General features: G+C 36.1%; 1 non-coding gene across 1 annotated transcript; it reads left to right on the top strand.

Moving 5' to 3' along the window:
* The first annotated feature begins 672 nt into the window (after nt 1-672).
* LOC111759258 (U6 spliceosomal RNA) lies at nt 673-777 on the top strand. The gene has a single exon (XR_002793314.1). It is a non-coding gene; the product is annotated as a U6 spliceosomal RNA (small nuclear RNA).
* The last annotated feature ends 17,059 nt before the right edge of the window (nt 778-17,836 follow it).

Genomic DNA, 17,836 nt, shown 5'->3' on the forward strand with positions numbered 1-17,836 from the left:
ATCATTGCTTTTCCCTACCTTAAGAATCTCATTTCATACGCCTGTCATAGCAGAGCTTCTCTGGATAAAATCCCTCTTATCTATGACTGGTTAGGACCTTTGTTTGTCCACATAGTTACCTATCCAGAGAAGGTAGAAATTCAGATATTAGAACAAGGTGTACAAACACATACACACCAAATCAGAGGCAGGAATCTTGTTTCCTGAACTGGCTATAAGTCAGGGTACATCTCAATGAGCACATTAAGAGCTGATTGTCTGTTTCATTGACAGAGTGGAGGACAAGTTATAAATATGAAACAGAAAACCTGTACCACAAATCATGTATCAGCCCTCTGTGGGAAATTGGGCATGGAGAAGGCATGGTGCACAAGTTAGTTTAACCATATCTGTGTGCAACTGACTCACACTTCTGCCAGAATGGGCACACAGTCTTGGGAAAATGAACTACATACCCTCTCAATGAGGGTCACTGGTTTAGGATTTTTATTTTTTATTTTATTTTATTTTATTTTATTTTTCGTATTTTTATTATCTGCATTTCATACTAATATTTACATTTCTAATAACAAAACAATGGAACAATACTAAATAAAATAATAATTGCAAATAATAATTTAAAAACCCTGATTCTAGCAATTAAACACAGTTTTAATTAAAAATGGCATGTGTATGTTTACTTTGGCAGCACATATACTAAAATTGGAATGAAACAGCAGAGAAGTATGGCCCCTATGTAATAATGATAAGCAAATTCATGAAGCATTCCATAATTTTAAATGAATTCATTAAAGTTGCAGGCTACAAGATTTAACATGCAAAAATCAGTTTCTATACACTAGGAAAGAAAATGCTGAAATGTAAATTTAAAAAGATTCCATTCACACCAGCTCTTAAAAGACGAAAATACCTAGGAATAAATTTAACGAAGGAGGTAAAGGACTTGTACACTGAAAAATATAATACACTGCTAAAAGAAATGAAAGAAGACCCCAAACATAGCAAGACATCCCATGTTCATGGATAAGAAGACAATATTATAAGATTGTCATTACCACCAAAAGCAACCTACAAATTCAACACAATACCTATAAAAATCCCAGCAGTCTATTTTGCAGAAATGGAAAAGCCAGTCCTCAAATTCATATGAAACCATGAGGGGAGCAGAATAGCCAAATCAAAATTGCAAAAGAATAACAAATTTGGAAGTCTCACACTTCCAGATTTCAAAACTTACCACAAAGTCATGGTAATGAAAATAGTGTGGTACAAGCATAAACATGGATGTATAGAGCAGTGGAATAGACTTGAGAGTTCAGAAATAAATCTGTACATCAATTGTCACTGATCTTTGACAAGAATGCCCAGTACATTAATTGGAGAAAGAATGGTCTCTTCAACAAATTGGGGAAAACATGGTGGCAGGAAAACTAGATATCTGATTACAAAAGAATGAAGATGGATTCCTAAATAAAAATTAACTCAAAATGGATCAAGGTTGTAAACATAAGAGGCAAAACCATAAAACTCTTAAAATAAAACTTAGGGATAACCTTAATAACCTTAGATTTCGTGGCAAGTTCTTAGATATGACACCAGAAGAACAAACATCAAAAGAAAAACAGATAAATTTGACTTCATTAAAATTAAAAACTTTCATTCATTAAAAGAGGCTATCAAGAAGGTCAAAAGACAAACAATAGAATGGGAGAAAATAATTGATAGCCATATCTCTAATAAGGGCTTAATATCCAGAATATATATAAAGAACTACTAAAACTCAATAACAAAAATACCAAGAAAATTTTTTTTAAAAATGAGCAAAGGACTTGAATAGATATTTCTCCAAAGAAAATGTACAATAAGCACATGAAAAAATGATCAACATCTGTGGTCCTGAGGGAAATGAAAAACAAAGCCACAATGAGATAGTACTTCACAACACTTGAATGGCTGTTATGAAAGACAGACGGATGGAAGGAAGGAAGGAAGGAAGGAAGGAAGGAAGGAAGGAAGGAAGGAAGGAAGGAAGGAAGGACAGAGAGAAGAAAGAAAGAAAGAAAGAAAGAAAGAAAGAAAGAAAGAAAGAAAGAAAGAAAGAAAGAAAGAAAGAAAGAAAGAAAGAAAGAAAGAAAGAGGGAGAGAAAGAGAGAAAAAGAGAGGGAGAGAAAGAGAGAAAAAGAGAGGGAGAAAGAAAGGGAGGGAGGAAAGAAGGAAGGAAGGAAGGAAGGAAGGAAGGAAGGAAGGAAGGAAGGAAGGAAGGAAGGAAGGAAGGAAGGAAGGAAGGAAGGAAGGAAGGAAGGAAGGAAGGAAGGAAGGAAGGAAGGAAGGAAAAACAGAAAATAACAAGTGTTTGATAAGGATGCAGAGATATTGGAACTATTAACCTTTTTTGTGGCATTGTAAACTGGTACAGCCACTGTGGAATTCAGTTTTCTGGTTCCTCAGAAAATTGAAAATAAAATTCCCATCTGACCCAACAATTCTATTTCTTGGTATCTACCTCAAAGAATTGAAAGCAATTACTTGATTAGGTATTTGAACATCAATATTTATGGCAGCATTATTCACAATAGCCAAAGGTTAGGCAGTCCAAGCATGCATCAACAGATGAATGGATAAACAAAATGTGGTATTTATATACAATGGAATATTACTCATCCAATCAAAAGAAATGATGTTCTGATACATACTATAACATGGATGAACTTTGAAGAGATCAGGTTGAGTGACATGAACTGGACACAAAAGGAAAAATATTATATTCTCTTGCTTATATGAAATACTAGAATAAGCAAATTTCATAGATACAGATAGTAGATTATAAAATACAAGGGGCCGGGAGTGAGAACAGAGAGGTAGAGGGAGATATTGCTTAATAGATGCAGGGTTTCAGTTTGAAATGATGGTAAATTGGGGTAATGAACAATGGGGATGGCAGCACAATATTTTGAATATAATTAATGTCATTCATTCGAATCCTCAAAAGTGATTAAAATAGGACATTTTGGGGTCGATATACATTGCCACAATACAAAATTAAAACTGAAGAGGAACAGTGTATAATTTTGTGTATTTGTGTATGGATGTATGTGTGTGTTTTTGTGCCCTTTCATTGTGTATATTGGTAGGGTACTTTATATTTTTCTACATAATTTTCATATGTATATTAGCTTTTTATTTTTTCCACACCATAACAAATTACCACAAATTTAATGGCTTAAAACAACACCAATTTATAATCTCACAGTTTTGCAGTTATCAAGTCCAGCTGAGCTTGGTTGTTTCCTCTGGTTTAGATTTCACAGGGTCAAAATCTAAATATCCTTACTGGAGGCTCTGGAAGAATTTGCTTCCAAGTTCATTCAGGGAGTTGGTCAAATTCAGAACTTTGTGGTTGTGGACAGGTGATCCATGTCCTGGATGGGTGTCACCCAGGAGCCATTCTTAGTTCCTAGATCTTCTCCCTGGGCTTGCTGCATCTCAGAACTAGCAACTTCTTGTCAAATCTTTCTCTCACTGGGAATTTCTATGAATTCTCCTTCTGTAAAATCTTCCTCAATTGAGCTAGAAGAAGATTGCTTTGGTTTTAGATTGAGCTGACCAGGATAATCCAAGATGTACTTCCTATTTTAAAGTCCATGTGGTGGTCTGAAGCTGTTTTTACCAGAGAAAAGCATATTCTTGAAGTTAATCCATTTCTGTGGGTGTGGACCCATTATAGGATCTTTTGATGAGGCAACTTCAGTTATGGCATGACCTACCTCAATCAGCATAGGTCGTAATCCTCTTCCTGGAGTCCTTTATAAATGGAATGAATACAGAGGAGAGAAGAGAGAAAAAAATACAAGGAAGCAAGAAGATGAAAGCAATGAAACCCAAAACCAGGGAGAGAAGGGAGAGACCAGCAGACATACCATGTACCTTGCCATGAGTCAAAGGAGCCAAGGATCACTGATAGTCTTTGGGAAGAAAGCCTCACCTTAATGATGCCTTGACATGGACATTTTTCCCAGCCTTAAAACTGTAAGCTAATAAATTCCTATTGTTAAACCAACCTATTTCATTGTATCTTTGTTCTGCAGTCTAGGAAACTAAACCAGTTCATGACTTCAATCACATATACAAAATGGGTTTGCCATGTAGGTAGTCATATTCACAGATTGCATTGATTAGAATTTGTACATCTTCAGGAAGACATTATTTGCCCTACATGATATGTATCATCTTTAACACCTTCATCATTGTGATATATATTATTACTAAGGAACATTTATTTTCCTGTGGATGTATACTTGTTTTTATTTTTATTTATGCAATTATAAATAAAATCTTCTTAGACAGAATTCTTGAATTATCTTATTTAATCAAATATCCAGGAATAAGTTTATTGCCATGGGTATAAACAATGGACTCTTGCAGCTTTTTGCTATATTGTGTTTCAATAGGTTAATACCAGTTTTTAAAGATACCAGTTCTAAATGATTGTATAGTTTCATAACTACTTCAGTAACATTGGGTGTAAACATTTGTTGGTGTATATTTCACATCCAGACTTGCTACAGCATATTAATATTTTGTCACATTTGGTTACGATTTCTATTTTTTTCCTGTGTGATATATCTCCAATACTATTCTCCTATTTCTCTGATGAAATAGTGATGCTGTATATAAAGTACTTAAAAATAATAGAAGTTATTCATTTATCTGTTATGTGTAGTGAAAATAATTTCCGTATAGTGCGGTCACCCCTCGGGCTGAGGTGTGGTTTGCTGTCCTGGCGGGGGAGCAGCCGCGGCAGGCCAAACTGCTGCCCCCATAATAGGGTGGCTGGTCGGACTCACCGCCACCCCTGAAGGGAGCTCGGCATGGGCGCAGAGTGCCCTCGGGTCTCCCCTTCTCGGCAGCCATGCTTCCGCGGCCGCCCCTCCTCCCGGATGGCGCCACACGATGCCTGTGGCGCGGCACCCTTCTTCTTCTTTCTCCCTGCACAGGCGCAGGGCGGAAAAATCCAGTCTGCCCTTTTCCCTTCCCCCGACAGCAGCAACAGCCAGGCGTGGGCGGGAAACTCAAGTCTGCCCTCCACCCCAGCAACAGCAGCCACCAATCCCTAAACCCTGCCCCTTCCCCCAGCAACAGCAACAGCCAATCCCTAATCACCACCCCTCCCCCTTCCAGTACCTCCCACTGACCTTTCTCCAGCAACCAATCAGCCTTCCCCAGCCCCTATAAAACTGTTGCCTCTCCCTCAATAAAGTGGACTTGCCTGTTTACCTTGTCTCCGCGGTAGTTCTTCTGCCGTGCGCCCTCCAGTCCTGAGAGCCCCCGACAAGGGCCTGGCCTCCCTTGTCCCCAGTTCGTCGCCTGCTTCTCCGGGCGACCCCTTTGTCGCCGGCTTCACCGGGCGACCCCGTCAGCCGAACCGTGCAACCCCTGTGAGACCGATCCCTCGTCTGCTGCCGGACTGACCCTCGTCCCAAGTGGGACCGACCCCTCGTCCCAAGCGGGACCGACCCCTCGTCCAGAGCTGGACCGACCCCTCATCCGCAGCCAGACCCCACCTCTACCGACCGAGCAAGCTGCCGCAGTATAGGTTGTTACCCTTTGTTTTAGTTTGCTAAGGTTGCCCATGTAAAATAACAGAAATTGGTTGGCTTTTATAATGGGAAGCTTACTAGGGTAAAAGCTTACAGTTCTGAGGTTGTGCAAATGTCCAAATCAAGGCATCTTCAGAGATACTATCTCACCAAGGTCGGCTGCTGACAAATCTTGAACTCCTGCCACATGGCAAGGCACAGTAGAAGCTTCTCCTTGCTTCAGGCCAGCTCTGCTGATTCTAGCCTCTGACCTCTCTCAGTCTCTCAGGGTTTTTGTCTTGCTGCAGTCCTCTCTCCACTCTGGCAGGGTAAAAGAAGGAGTTGTCTTTCTCTGTATGTGTTCTGCTTTCAGTTCTCAGTATATAGATATAAGACCCCAGCAAGAGGGTGGAGACCTAATCTGGGTTATGCCTCACTGACTTAGTCCAGTCAAGGGCCCTAAAATGATCTAATCAAGCCCCCTTACCCAAATTCAATGCAACCAAAGGCACCTACACTCTTTGATTAGTTCAAAGAACATGATCTTTTCTGGGATTCACAAACCTTAAACTGCCACACCCTTTTAATTTAGTTGAGTATTTTTCAGTGTAGGTTTATCTTTTTAATCTATTCAAATTTGTCCTATTTTCCTTTGAAATTACTCTTTTTTATTCGAATCAGAGAAGGATATCATTTCTTCATCACACTTTTTTAGCTCTTCAAACCATCTTATACTGATGTAGTTGGAATATTTTGATCTACATTTCAAGCATTAATTTGTGTACTGAACATTTTTCTACTGAGGACAACACTTAGCATTTGTTCTTATTTGTGGGCGCATATTTTAACCACAGAACACCAAATGTCCTTCTGATATCTTGCTCAGCATTTACCAGGAAAACAACATGTCCAAGAACATTTCTATGGAAACAAATGATGCATTTTCTTATCACAGAGCTTATGAGAGTCTCGTAAATCTTGTTAGGAATACAGTAAGTGTTCCTAAATCAATAATTATTGTGAAAACAATAAAGAAAGAATGTATGTTGAAAAATGTGTCAGCTTTAGACGAAAGCGGCAGTGATAAAAGGCTTTAGCCAAAATCTTAAAACAATTGAATGTGAATGAACAACCAAGTCAATAAGGCTTGAATTTGCTACAAATAATATAACCAATTTTAGGCAAGCATTGCTGCTAAAGCTCCATTCTCCAAATTACTCAATTTGAAAAAATACTTCATGATAAATTCTTAATGCTTTTCATAGCTTTCAAGACCCTTCATATTCTGGCCCCAGGTCTCAAAATAAATCATGTATTCTTTACTCTACCTTCTAGGTGGAGTCAATGTTTTTATGTCTTTATCCTGTTTTTCTCTCTGTACTTTACTTTCTTGTTAGACCCTAGGCTGCCCCAATATCTAATTTTGTCTTTTATCTCTGTGTATCACAATTTGAGCATATAAGAGGGCATATATTAGGTGCTAATTAAGTGTTGAAAGGGATGATACTTGTTAGAGGTTTGCAATAATTAACCAGCTGTGGCTCAGTTTCCCCTGATATGCGCTGGGAAAAAGCTCACCCCATCCCCGATAAGTCTACATGTCCAAAGGCATCGCGCTTCCCCACAGGTTAAGTAAAGAAACCACATAGAGACGGGAGTAAAGGGAAATGGAAACCTTCCCTACCTGCATATCAGAGGGAGATAAAATTCCTACAGAGCAAAGAAACATGTGCTCCTGCAGCATTCCAAAAAACCATAACTCCCTAACCCACTATCTGGTAGTCACTGTCAGGGAAAGTTTTCACCTCTGGGGCTTCCTATTGGTCCCTGCACTCCACTCCGACCCTCAACCCCCTCCCACCAACTGTCATTCCCCTGCCTAGGAAAGTTCTGTGTAAGTTCAAGTCCCCCCTTCCAGGGATGGGCTGAAGTCTCTCTTCAGGCCCCTTCCATGCTGGTGGGGAGGCTGAAGTCTGTTCTTCAGACCCCCTCTGTTGAGAGAGCCTCTCAATAAATTTTTCTTTGTCTATGGTTAATCAGTCTCCGTGTTCCAGTAAGCACCATATTTTCTCCAACAATACTGAAATTAGTAATTTTCTTTTCATTAGCTTGGTAATACTTTGTTTCTATCATTTCTACTATTTTCCTAAAATATGTAATCCTTGGTCTTTATCCCATTCCCATAAATATTGTCTCAGAAAATAATTGACTTTTGCTTTTGAAGATTTTTCAGAGTCTAAATGGATGTTTTGGTGAGGCATTTTGAAATTGTTGATTGGAATATACCAGTAGAACTATAATCCCATTAGAAGACCAGGATGACTCCTGGTTTTTAAATACATCTGGGTATTAGGGCTGTTGAGGTCAGAGGCAGAGAGAGGGTTTAAGAACTTAACATTTTCATAGGTCTCCATTGTCTGGACTGAAATCAAGAGAGATAGTGCTGTGTGGCACAAACTTTTGCAAGAAGGTATACCTGAATAGAAATTCATAATCTTTTGAAAAGGTGATTGAATGACAAGGGATCTGACATTTGGTCCAGCCACTGCAGGGCTGATAAGAAAATTACAGAATCTCTTTCAAGCCCTTATACAGAATGTGTATTCCAACTATTGCTGCTCAGTGCTGAAACATTTTAAGAGTAGGTGCAAACTGCTTGCACTCAACTAATTTAATATTTATTGAATGCTTCTCATGAGCCAAAGTATATACTATATCATAATTGATAAGGTAGTATATAAGATGGCATATCTGTATAGTGGGGCCAGAGTCCTAGAATAAAATTGTATATCAGAAAGCTCCTGACTTTTAGATGACTAGAGATCTAACCTGCTGTTGCTGTGATTGCTATTTCCTCATTACCACTCATCAAAATTCTTCAAAATTCTTCTCTAGGTTCACCTTCCTTACCTAAAACTTGCTAGTAAATCACACACTTCAAATACTTCTGGACTCCAATGTCAACTTGCAATATTGTAGTGCTGTAAATCCCCTAGAGGAGACTACTAAGAGAGGAAGAAATGTCATCATTTGTGCCTGGCAGTGGGCCTGGCCCAAAGCAAAGAGTTACAGAATGTATAAATGGATGAATCCACAAATGCACACATGAATAAATTTGTAAACAATGATTTAGGAACATACCTCTACTTTTAGATTATAAAGGAATTAAAACAGTGGATAATTGAAAAGAAAGTGTTCCCTCCTCTCAAATTACAAAACGTCAAAATTTTCCATATTTGCTTTAGAGAATTTTAAAAAATAGATTATCAACTATTATAAATGGTGCCTTTTTGGTTTTTCTCCCTGATCTCATTTACCCTTCTCTTTCCTCAGAGATAGGAACATTCCTGAAAGAATGTTTATTCCTTTCTTGTATGTTTTCATATTTTGGTTTCGGATGCATAGTTCCATAAACAATATATAGTGTTATTTTATTTCATTATGATACAATCTGTATGTAATTTACAACTTGGTATTTTTTACTTTTTATCATATGTGCACAATGTATCCATGTTAATACCTATTTATTTTTTAAAACTTTATGTAGGTGCTGTACAACATTTATAAATAAAATAGCTATCTACTACTGATGGATATTTTGGAAGAATTCAGGCAGGTTTTATTATTAAAGATGCTCATTGGGTCTTTTTGTGTGTTTACCTGTGCAAAAATTCCAGAAGACTTTAGATTCTTCACCCAGAACTGAAAATGTTGGTTCATTCAATATAAACATCTTCAACTTCTACAGATTACTATATTACTCAACAGAGATTTTGTAAATTTTCGTAAGCAGTGTGGGAGTTTTCCTTTTTCCTTAAATTTTCACAAGACCTCAATTCTATTCCACTTATCTTTGTTAACGCTTGTGTCAATTCCATGCTGTTTTAATTACTCTAGATTTATACTATATTCATATATTATTAGTAAGTCTCTTGTTTCTAAAAAGGTCTCTCAAACCTGTTATGAGTATCCATAACCATTTACCTTTCAATATTAATTTCAGGATCAACACATTAAATGTTTACGATAAATTCTATGGGTACTTGTATTTAGAATCACAATGAATTTGTACCCTAATTTGGGAAGAATTGGTATCTTTATGCTATTGACTCATCCATTGACATGCTTTATAATATTTACTAATATATCTGCAAGGGCAATGCAAATATTTGATGCATTTAATCCTAGATACCTTCTCTTTTTCATTTGCATTGTAAATGGCATTCTAGCCTCATAAAATTAGCAGGGTAGTAATTATTTTGCCTATTCCCTGAAAAAGCTTTATTTTATTTTATTTTTAATATCATAGAGATTATCTTTTGGGAGTAGTAGAATCTTATTTACTCAATTCATTAAAGGATCATTGTAGAGCTCTTCTAGTTCTCTTGTAGTAATTACATAATTTTATATTTTTATGGATATTAAAAAATTCAACTGTTTTAAAATGCATTGGTTTATAACTTAAAACCCTTAAAATACACGCATAGTTCACTTTATATTTTGATATTATTATTGCCTTCTCTTATGTTTATTTAGATCGGTTTATCATTTATTAGTAACAGTACAGAAATAATAAACATTAGTTTTGGACTCTTTTTTTAGGAGTTACCAGGGATTGAACCCAGGACCTCATACATGGGAGGCTGGTGTTCAACCCTGAACTACATCTTCCCAGTTTTAGCCTTTTTATTACATTTTATATTACATTCTTTACTTTTGTAATTTTTTAAATTTTTCTTAAGGCATATTATTTTACTAACTTTTTGAATTGTATTCTTACTTCATGTATTTTAAATCCTTTCCTGTTTATGCAATCACCAGTTTAGTTGTTTTAAATGTTCTGAAACCCAGTAAATTTATTCCTTCTTTAATAACAAAACCATTTATATACTTATTCAAACTTGCTCTTTATTTCATGAGTTAATTAGGGGTGATTTTTGTTCATAAATGTGTTTTTTATTCAATGCTTACATTTGTATTATCAATTTAAGTTTAATTGTTTTAATATCAGAGAAAACATATTGTATTGATTCTTTGAAGTATCCCAATTAATCTTATCTAACTTACTACATGACATTATTTAAAAAGCCTGAGGTGTCCTTGAAGAACCTGTGCTTATATAATTGTTAGGTTTAGAAGTGGCTATCTATCAATTAGTAAGCTAAAATTTTCATTCAATTTTTATAGCTATGTTAAAATTGCTTGATTAATTTATTTGTGACTTTATCATTTGGGCATATTAAAATCACCACTATTGTGCATTTTTTCCTTACAATTTTTTTCCTTACAATTGTCTGATTTCTTTTGTAATATATGTTTTCAAATTATCTTACTTCATGACTGTAAGTCCATTGTTTTATTGTTATATTCTTTTTGGTAATTGTTCATTTTATGGTTATCTATTGGCTATTAATAATTTTTTCTTAACTATTATTTACCTAATATTAATGTTCCAATGCTAGATCCTAGGTTTCTTTTGATTGATGGTAACATGATGCATCTTTTGTTATCTATTTTTAGCATCTCTCTTTGCTCATATTTAAATGTGTCTATTATAGTCATATTATAGCTGGATTTTAAACATGTGATCTACATTCTTTTTTAACAAATTCATTTAAATATGTCTTGATAAAGAACATTTGGACTTTTATTTTTTACTAGTTTGCTTTCTGTCAGCTTCCTCACCACCCATTTTCTCTGTCTCCTCTCTCTTTTTCCTCCTCCTTCTTCTGCCTTTCCTGTGTTTCTATTATTCTTTTCACTACTTTGGAAGGTATAGATTTTAGTTCTTTTCTTGTTTTCTTCCTTACATATTTTAAGTTTTTATTTTGAAATGCTTTCAATACTACAGGTTAGTTACAAAAACAATGCAAATCTCATACAGAGAATTCCAACAGATCTCCACCCGTCAAAATACCCACATCCACCAATTAAATTTTGTCACATTTGCAATATTATCCTACCTACTATCCCTCTGACTCTCTAGCTCTTATCTATTCATCTTTCATCTATTTTTTGAACACTTGAGTTTAGATTGTGTACATTAGGCTCTTTGAACTCTTAATACTGCCATGTACATTTCCTGACAGCAATGGTATTCATTGAAGTAACCATCATAAATACAGTTATGAAGTTCAATAAATCCAACATTGCCATAAAACTTACTATCTATTTTCCTTTTTCTTCATATGTTATATTAATTCCTTTTGAAACTTTTCCCCTTCCTTGTCAGATCCTGTCTAGGATCATGTATTGCATTTATTTGTCATTCCCTTTTCAGTTCTTTCTTTCTTTATAACTATGAGAACATATATACAACATAAACTTCCAATTCCAACCACATCCAATTATACAATTACGTGGGATTAATCACACTAACAATGCTGTGGTACCCTCACCACCTTCCATTACTAAAACTCTTCCATCTCTCCAAACAGGAAACCTACACCCATTTTGCATTAACACCTATTCCCCTTGCTTTCCACCCTTGGCAACCTGTACTCTAATTTCTGTCTCTATGAATTTGCATGTTCTCTGAATTGTTTATATAGTTACCATGGGGCTTAAATTTAACATTCTACTTATATAACAATTCCATTTACTTCAATACCAACTTAACTTCAATAATATACACAAACTATATTCATAAATCCCTCTGTCCTCCCACCTTTATGTAGTTCTTTTCACAAATTATGTGTTTATACGTTGTGAGTCCAACACCATTTATTTTTCATTGTATTTTTGCATTTGCCTTTTACATCCTGTGGAAGTAAAAAAGTGGAATTGCAAATCAAAATACAATAATGCTGGCAGTTATGTTTACCCATGTCTTTACTCTCACTAGAGATCTTTATTTCATCATGCAACTTCAATCTATTGTCTGTTGGCTTTTCCTTTCGACCTGCAGAGCTCTCCTTAAAAACTATTGTAGGGCAAGTATAATGGTGACGAAGTACCTCAGCTTCTATTTATCTGGGAATGTTAAACAGTCCCTTATTTTTGTAAGACAATTTTGCCAGATACAGAATTCTTGGTTGGCAATTTTTTTGTTTCAGCACTTTAAAAATGTCATCCCATTGCCTTCTTTCCTCCATGGGTCTGAAGAGAAATTGGAACTTATTCTTCTTGAGGTTCTCTTGTATGTGTCATATGACTTTTCTCATGTGGCTTTCAGAATTCTCTCTTTACCATTGTCATTCAACAACTTGATTATAATATGCCACAGTATGAGTATATTTAGACTTATCCTCTTTGGAGTACTTTGGGCATCTTGAACATGTATGTTCATGTTTCCATTAAATTTGGGAGGTGCTCAGCCATTATTTCTTTGAATATTCTCTCTGTCCCTTTCTCTCTTTCTTCTCCTTCTGGGACTCTCACAATACCTATACTGGTATGCTTGATGGTATCCCATAGTTTCCTCAGGCTCTGTTCATTCTTTCTCAGACTGGATGACTGAAATTGTCTTATCTTCAAGTTCACTGATTCTTTCTTCTGTCTGATTAAATGAGCTGTTTGACATCTCTAGACTATTTTTAATCTCTGTTACTGTGGTCTCCAGATATGTTGGGTTCTTTTTCATACTTCCCATTTCTCTATTGATATTTTCTTTGTATTCATCTATTGTTTCCCTGATTTCCTGTTGTTCTTTGACAATGTGTTCCTTTAACTCTTTGAGCACATTTAGGACTTTTTTAAAAATATTATTTTATTTACTTTCTTTTTTCTTTTTTCCCCTTTTTCCCCTTCCCCCAGATGGCTCATTTATCTGTCTGCTCATTGTTTGCTCGCCTTCTCCAGGAAGCACTGGGATTTGAACCCAGGACGGCCCACATGAGAGGCAAGTGCCCAACAGCCAGAGCCACATCAATTCCACACAGGCTGCAGCTTCTGCTGGCTTGTGGCCACTGCTTGTTGTGGTGGGAATGGAGTCTAGCTCGCTGTGATGGGGGGTGTCATTGCAGTGGGAGGTGGTATCTTGTTTATTTTGACAGGAGGCACTGTCTTCTTTTACGAGGCCTGGGATCCAAACCCAAAACCTCCCATGTGGTAGGTCTGCACCCAAGTGGTTGAGCAATATCCACTTCCCTGGGAGTGTTTTTTAAAGACTTTTTCATACGTCACAGGGCTAGTCTTCCTGACTGATGGCTTCTAAGGCTTTAATCTTCTTTTCCTGGATTATTACTTTCTCTTTCTTTGTAGTTTTGAAATTTTTGAATTTTTTAATTGAAATCTAGACAGTTGGATATTTTAATGTTTTATCACTGGAATTTAGACTGTGCAGTGACTGTTCCTTAATAAACTTGTGTCTAGCTAGTATTATGACAGAACTTTCGTTGAAGGTCTGGAACTAACAAATAAAATAAGAGAAAGAGAAAGAAGGAAGTAAAAAAGAATTCCCCAGTCTTTGCAGATTGACTCTAAGTGTACTTTTCTTTTGAGCATATCCATACAATGAGTTTTGAAAATGGCTTCAGGCCAAAGAAGAAGGGCCTCCCTGATGCTTCTGTGCATGCATCTTTTCTTGGATAAGTGCGTAAGGCCCTAGAAATTCCATTTACATGGATACAAATGTCCCTTTTTCCTTAGGAAATTGTTTCCTCGCAGTCCGGTGCACTACATTTTAAATCCTATAGCCAACAATTCTTTGCCCCAGGAAACATTTAAGTACTCTCCCACAGTGTTCTGTAGGAGAGAGCTCATGGAGCTGCCTTCTGTATGCAGGGAAGTTTTGGGTCAGCAATCTTACCACGAATATCCTGGTTCAGTCTCTCAGACCAACACCAGAAAGATTGGGCCAGACATATGTGGTCCCAGTATGTGCTCAATGACTATTATGCTCCCTCTAGAATTGTGGCCAGGGACCCACATTGGAAGGACAGGAGCTGGTAAGGAGATGGGGGAGGGGTGAGTCAGGGTGCCACAAGATCCTAGCTCATTTAAGTAGCTTTTATCTTAATGTGGCACTCGCCCTGTTTCTGTAACCCTCTAACTATTTCATGGAGCTTTGAGAAAGATGTTTCTGCCATTCTTCCTGATTGCTCAAAGCTGCTGCGGAAGGAATGAAGCCTTGAAACTTCTCACTTCACCATCTTGATTGGGGCCTGCCTTATATTTTGAACCAGTAAATTGACCAATAAGCTTTTCAAACAAATATAATGCAAGTCAGCGTCTACCTCATTACTAAATTTGTGATGCTTTTACATTTTTAATCTCACATTTAGCACTCATCTTCCCCTATAATTTTAGTGATATAGAGTTTTAGTTTTCATTTATTCACTTTATGCTATTAATAGTTGAATTTATGAACATATTAACATCTTTGCTCACCATTTCCCCCCATAACTTATTTCTTGATTGCCTTTTCTTTTTATCAATATATATTCTTTAGGTAGCTCTTTTTAGTGAGGAACTGTGAGGGGTAAATCAATTAGCCTTATATGTAGGAAGATACCTTCATGTTTTGTTTTGTTTTTCACTCCTCCTAGGCAGGTTATAGAAATCTGAGCTATTGCTCCACAGAACTTTGGATATTATTTTGTGCTACTTCTATCTTAACAATTGTTTGATAGTTTTTGTTTGTTAGTTGATATTCCATATCCTCTTTTATCATCCTTTCCACTTGGTAGCAAACTCATTCATCTTGCAGAAAGACTAGACATAGGAAATGGAAGACAGAGTTGTCTAGAAATAGATAAAAGGTAAGCAGTGTTAACGACCCTGAAAATCATCAATTTAGAGTGTCAAGAGAGAAGAAGAGAGAGCAGATTTCTTCACAATTGGGTATTTTCAAGTTAGTGTGGGAGAAGAACTAGGTAATTAGTGAGCTGAAATTTCTGCTAACAAAGGGTGAGATGGCCAGGTTGAAATTCACAAAGAAAAAGAGAGAAGTCATGGAAGAGTTATTTACAGCTTGATTTTACTTATATCATCTTTTGATTTTGAAATCCTCCCTAAATACTTGAAAACCTTCATTTTTTAGGTTCAGTCTTGGTTTTAAAACTGTGTATCATGGAGACAGCTCGCTGTAGGGATGTTCCCACCATTCGATTTGGGCTATCTTTGTTTCCCACCTTTCCCACCACATGCATCCAGTCTGGGAACAGAGCCTTTTTTATTTATTTCCTCGAAGTGACCCAATTCCACTTATGTAAGTGTTAAATAGATTTAACTCCCCCCTTGGAGGATGGAGGGTACCCCTTTCTGTAATAGAAAGAAAACTTATATTTGCAGGGTAGGCATCCCTATCGAGCTCAGGAGTTTAGCACCTGCCAGTGGGCCCTATTGCCCACTGCAAGCAAGACAGTTCCATCCATCTGTCCCATGGGATCGAAGCCTCTTCTCAATTAGAGATAGAGTGGGCATCACCATCCCCAAATCCTCAAGATTAGGGAATGAACAATAGACTAAAGTAGACCTATTACTATTCTATTGTAGACTTATTATTATTCTAGCAGTCGAAGAACTTCTATCATTGATATAATGGCAGTGTCCACCAGAGGTTCTGAGGGGAGGGAGAGGGAAGAATAGATATAATGTAGGGCCATTTTCAGGACATTAGAATTGTCCTGTATGACATTGCAATGACGGACACAAGTCATTATATATTTTTGTCATAAGTTACAAAATTGTGCGGGTTAGAGTGCAAACTATAATGCAAACTATAATCCACAGTTAGTAGCAATGCTTCAATACATGTTCATCAATTGTAACAAATGGACCACACTAATGGAAGATGTCATTAATGTGGAAAAGCATGGGAGGGGTAGAGAGTGGGGCATATGGGAAGTCCTTATATTTTTTTATGAAACATTTATATAATCTAAAGTATCTTTTTAAAAAATTAAAAACATATTAAAGAACAAATAAAACTTAAAACAATAAATTCCTTAATTATTTCTTCAGTTCAGACTCTAATGTCTAGAATCTTGGTATTTAGTTTCTATACTCTCTATTCCTCTCTTCTCTCTTCTTTCCTGATTCTTTTACCCCTGTGCCTTAGGAAGAAAAAGACTTTTTCTCCTATATTATTTTTGCAATGGAATTAAGTTATCTCCAAATCTTACCATCAAATAATTAAAGCCCTCTCATTGGTTAAGCATGGATGTGACCAAAGCTTTGCAATTATAACCAATGAGGTACCACCAAAGCCAGAGCCAGATACTCCTTCCTCCAGATTCTCTTTACCTGCTAGGGCACAGAGAAACATTTATAGATGCACTCAAGGAGTTAATTGTTTTACTAGAATTATATTTTTCCTTTACATAATTTTTTTTAATGTGATTACCTGTTTATATCTGCTCATAGTTAAAACAAACAACCAGCCAGGGAGACTAGAATGCTGTGAAATAAACATATTGTACAGTCAATGTAAAGACTGAGGAATAATTATAATGAAGAAAAAAACATCTCGGAAATGCAACTTAAATAATAGAATCAATTTGCCCAAATTTTGAATTGTAATGAATTTATGAAGGAAAAAGCTTACACATCTATATGAAATTCACTAATGTTAAATAATTACAAAGAATGAAAATGCTTCGTACCCCATGTCACTGGCCTTGTAGAAATTTAACTTCTTCATACATCTATCAGAGCCATATAGTGATACCAATTGTCTTACAGGTTTGCTTTGGGCCAGATAAGAAATATTTATTCTATCATTTAATGACTGTCTCACTTTACAGATGACCAAATCTTTTCCAATCTCTGTCAGTTCCTCTGTAAAATGTGAATGTTTATAGCTAACTTCTAAGGCTAGTGAGATAATGTAGGGAAATGGTATTTGTGTGGCTATTTCTATAAATATAGAGGTAGAATTAATCGAACTATGCTTTATAATCTTTTCTTTTTTAAGAATAGTAAATAAAATTTATAATTTTATAAAATATAAAATCATATACTTTATAAATATGAAAACAAAAAGTTAAAATAAAGCTGGATATTATTTGAAGAAAATAGTTAGAAAGATCAGGGTTTTGTTCCCCTAAGCCTTTGTTTTGTTTCTTTTTCCTCCCTAAAATTTTGACTGTTTTCATAGAACTGCTTTAATCTCTAAACTAACACCTTTCAAATGATGTAAAGCAATGTGGCATGGAAATTACTAGAAAGCAAAAGACATCAAACACATGAACAGACCTGGACCAATATTTATTCCTTTGGGAGAAGCAATTGCATAACTACAGATGAAAATTGCAAGAATTCTTATTTGCCGAGACATTCTCCCTGCCCTTTCAATATTGGAAATGAAATCACTGTGA

The sequence above is a fragment of the Dasypus novemcinctus genome, chromosome 10 (genome assembly GCF_030445035.2).
Source record: "Dasypus novemcinctus isolate mDasNov1 chromosome 10, mDasNov1.1.hap2, whole genome shotgun sequence".
Taxonomy (NCBI): domain Eukaryota; kingdom Metazoa; phylum Chordata; class Mammalia; order Cingulata; family Dasypodidae; genus Dasypus; species Dasypus novemcinctus.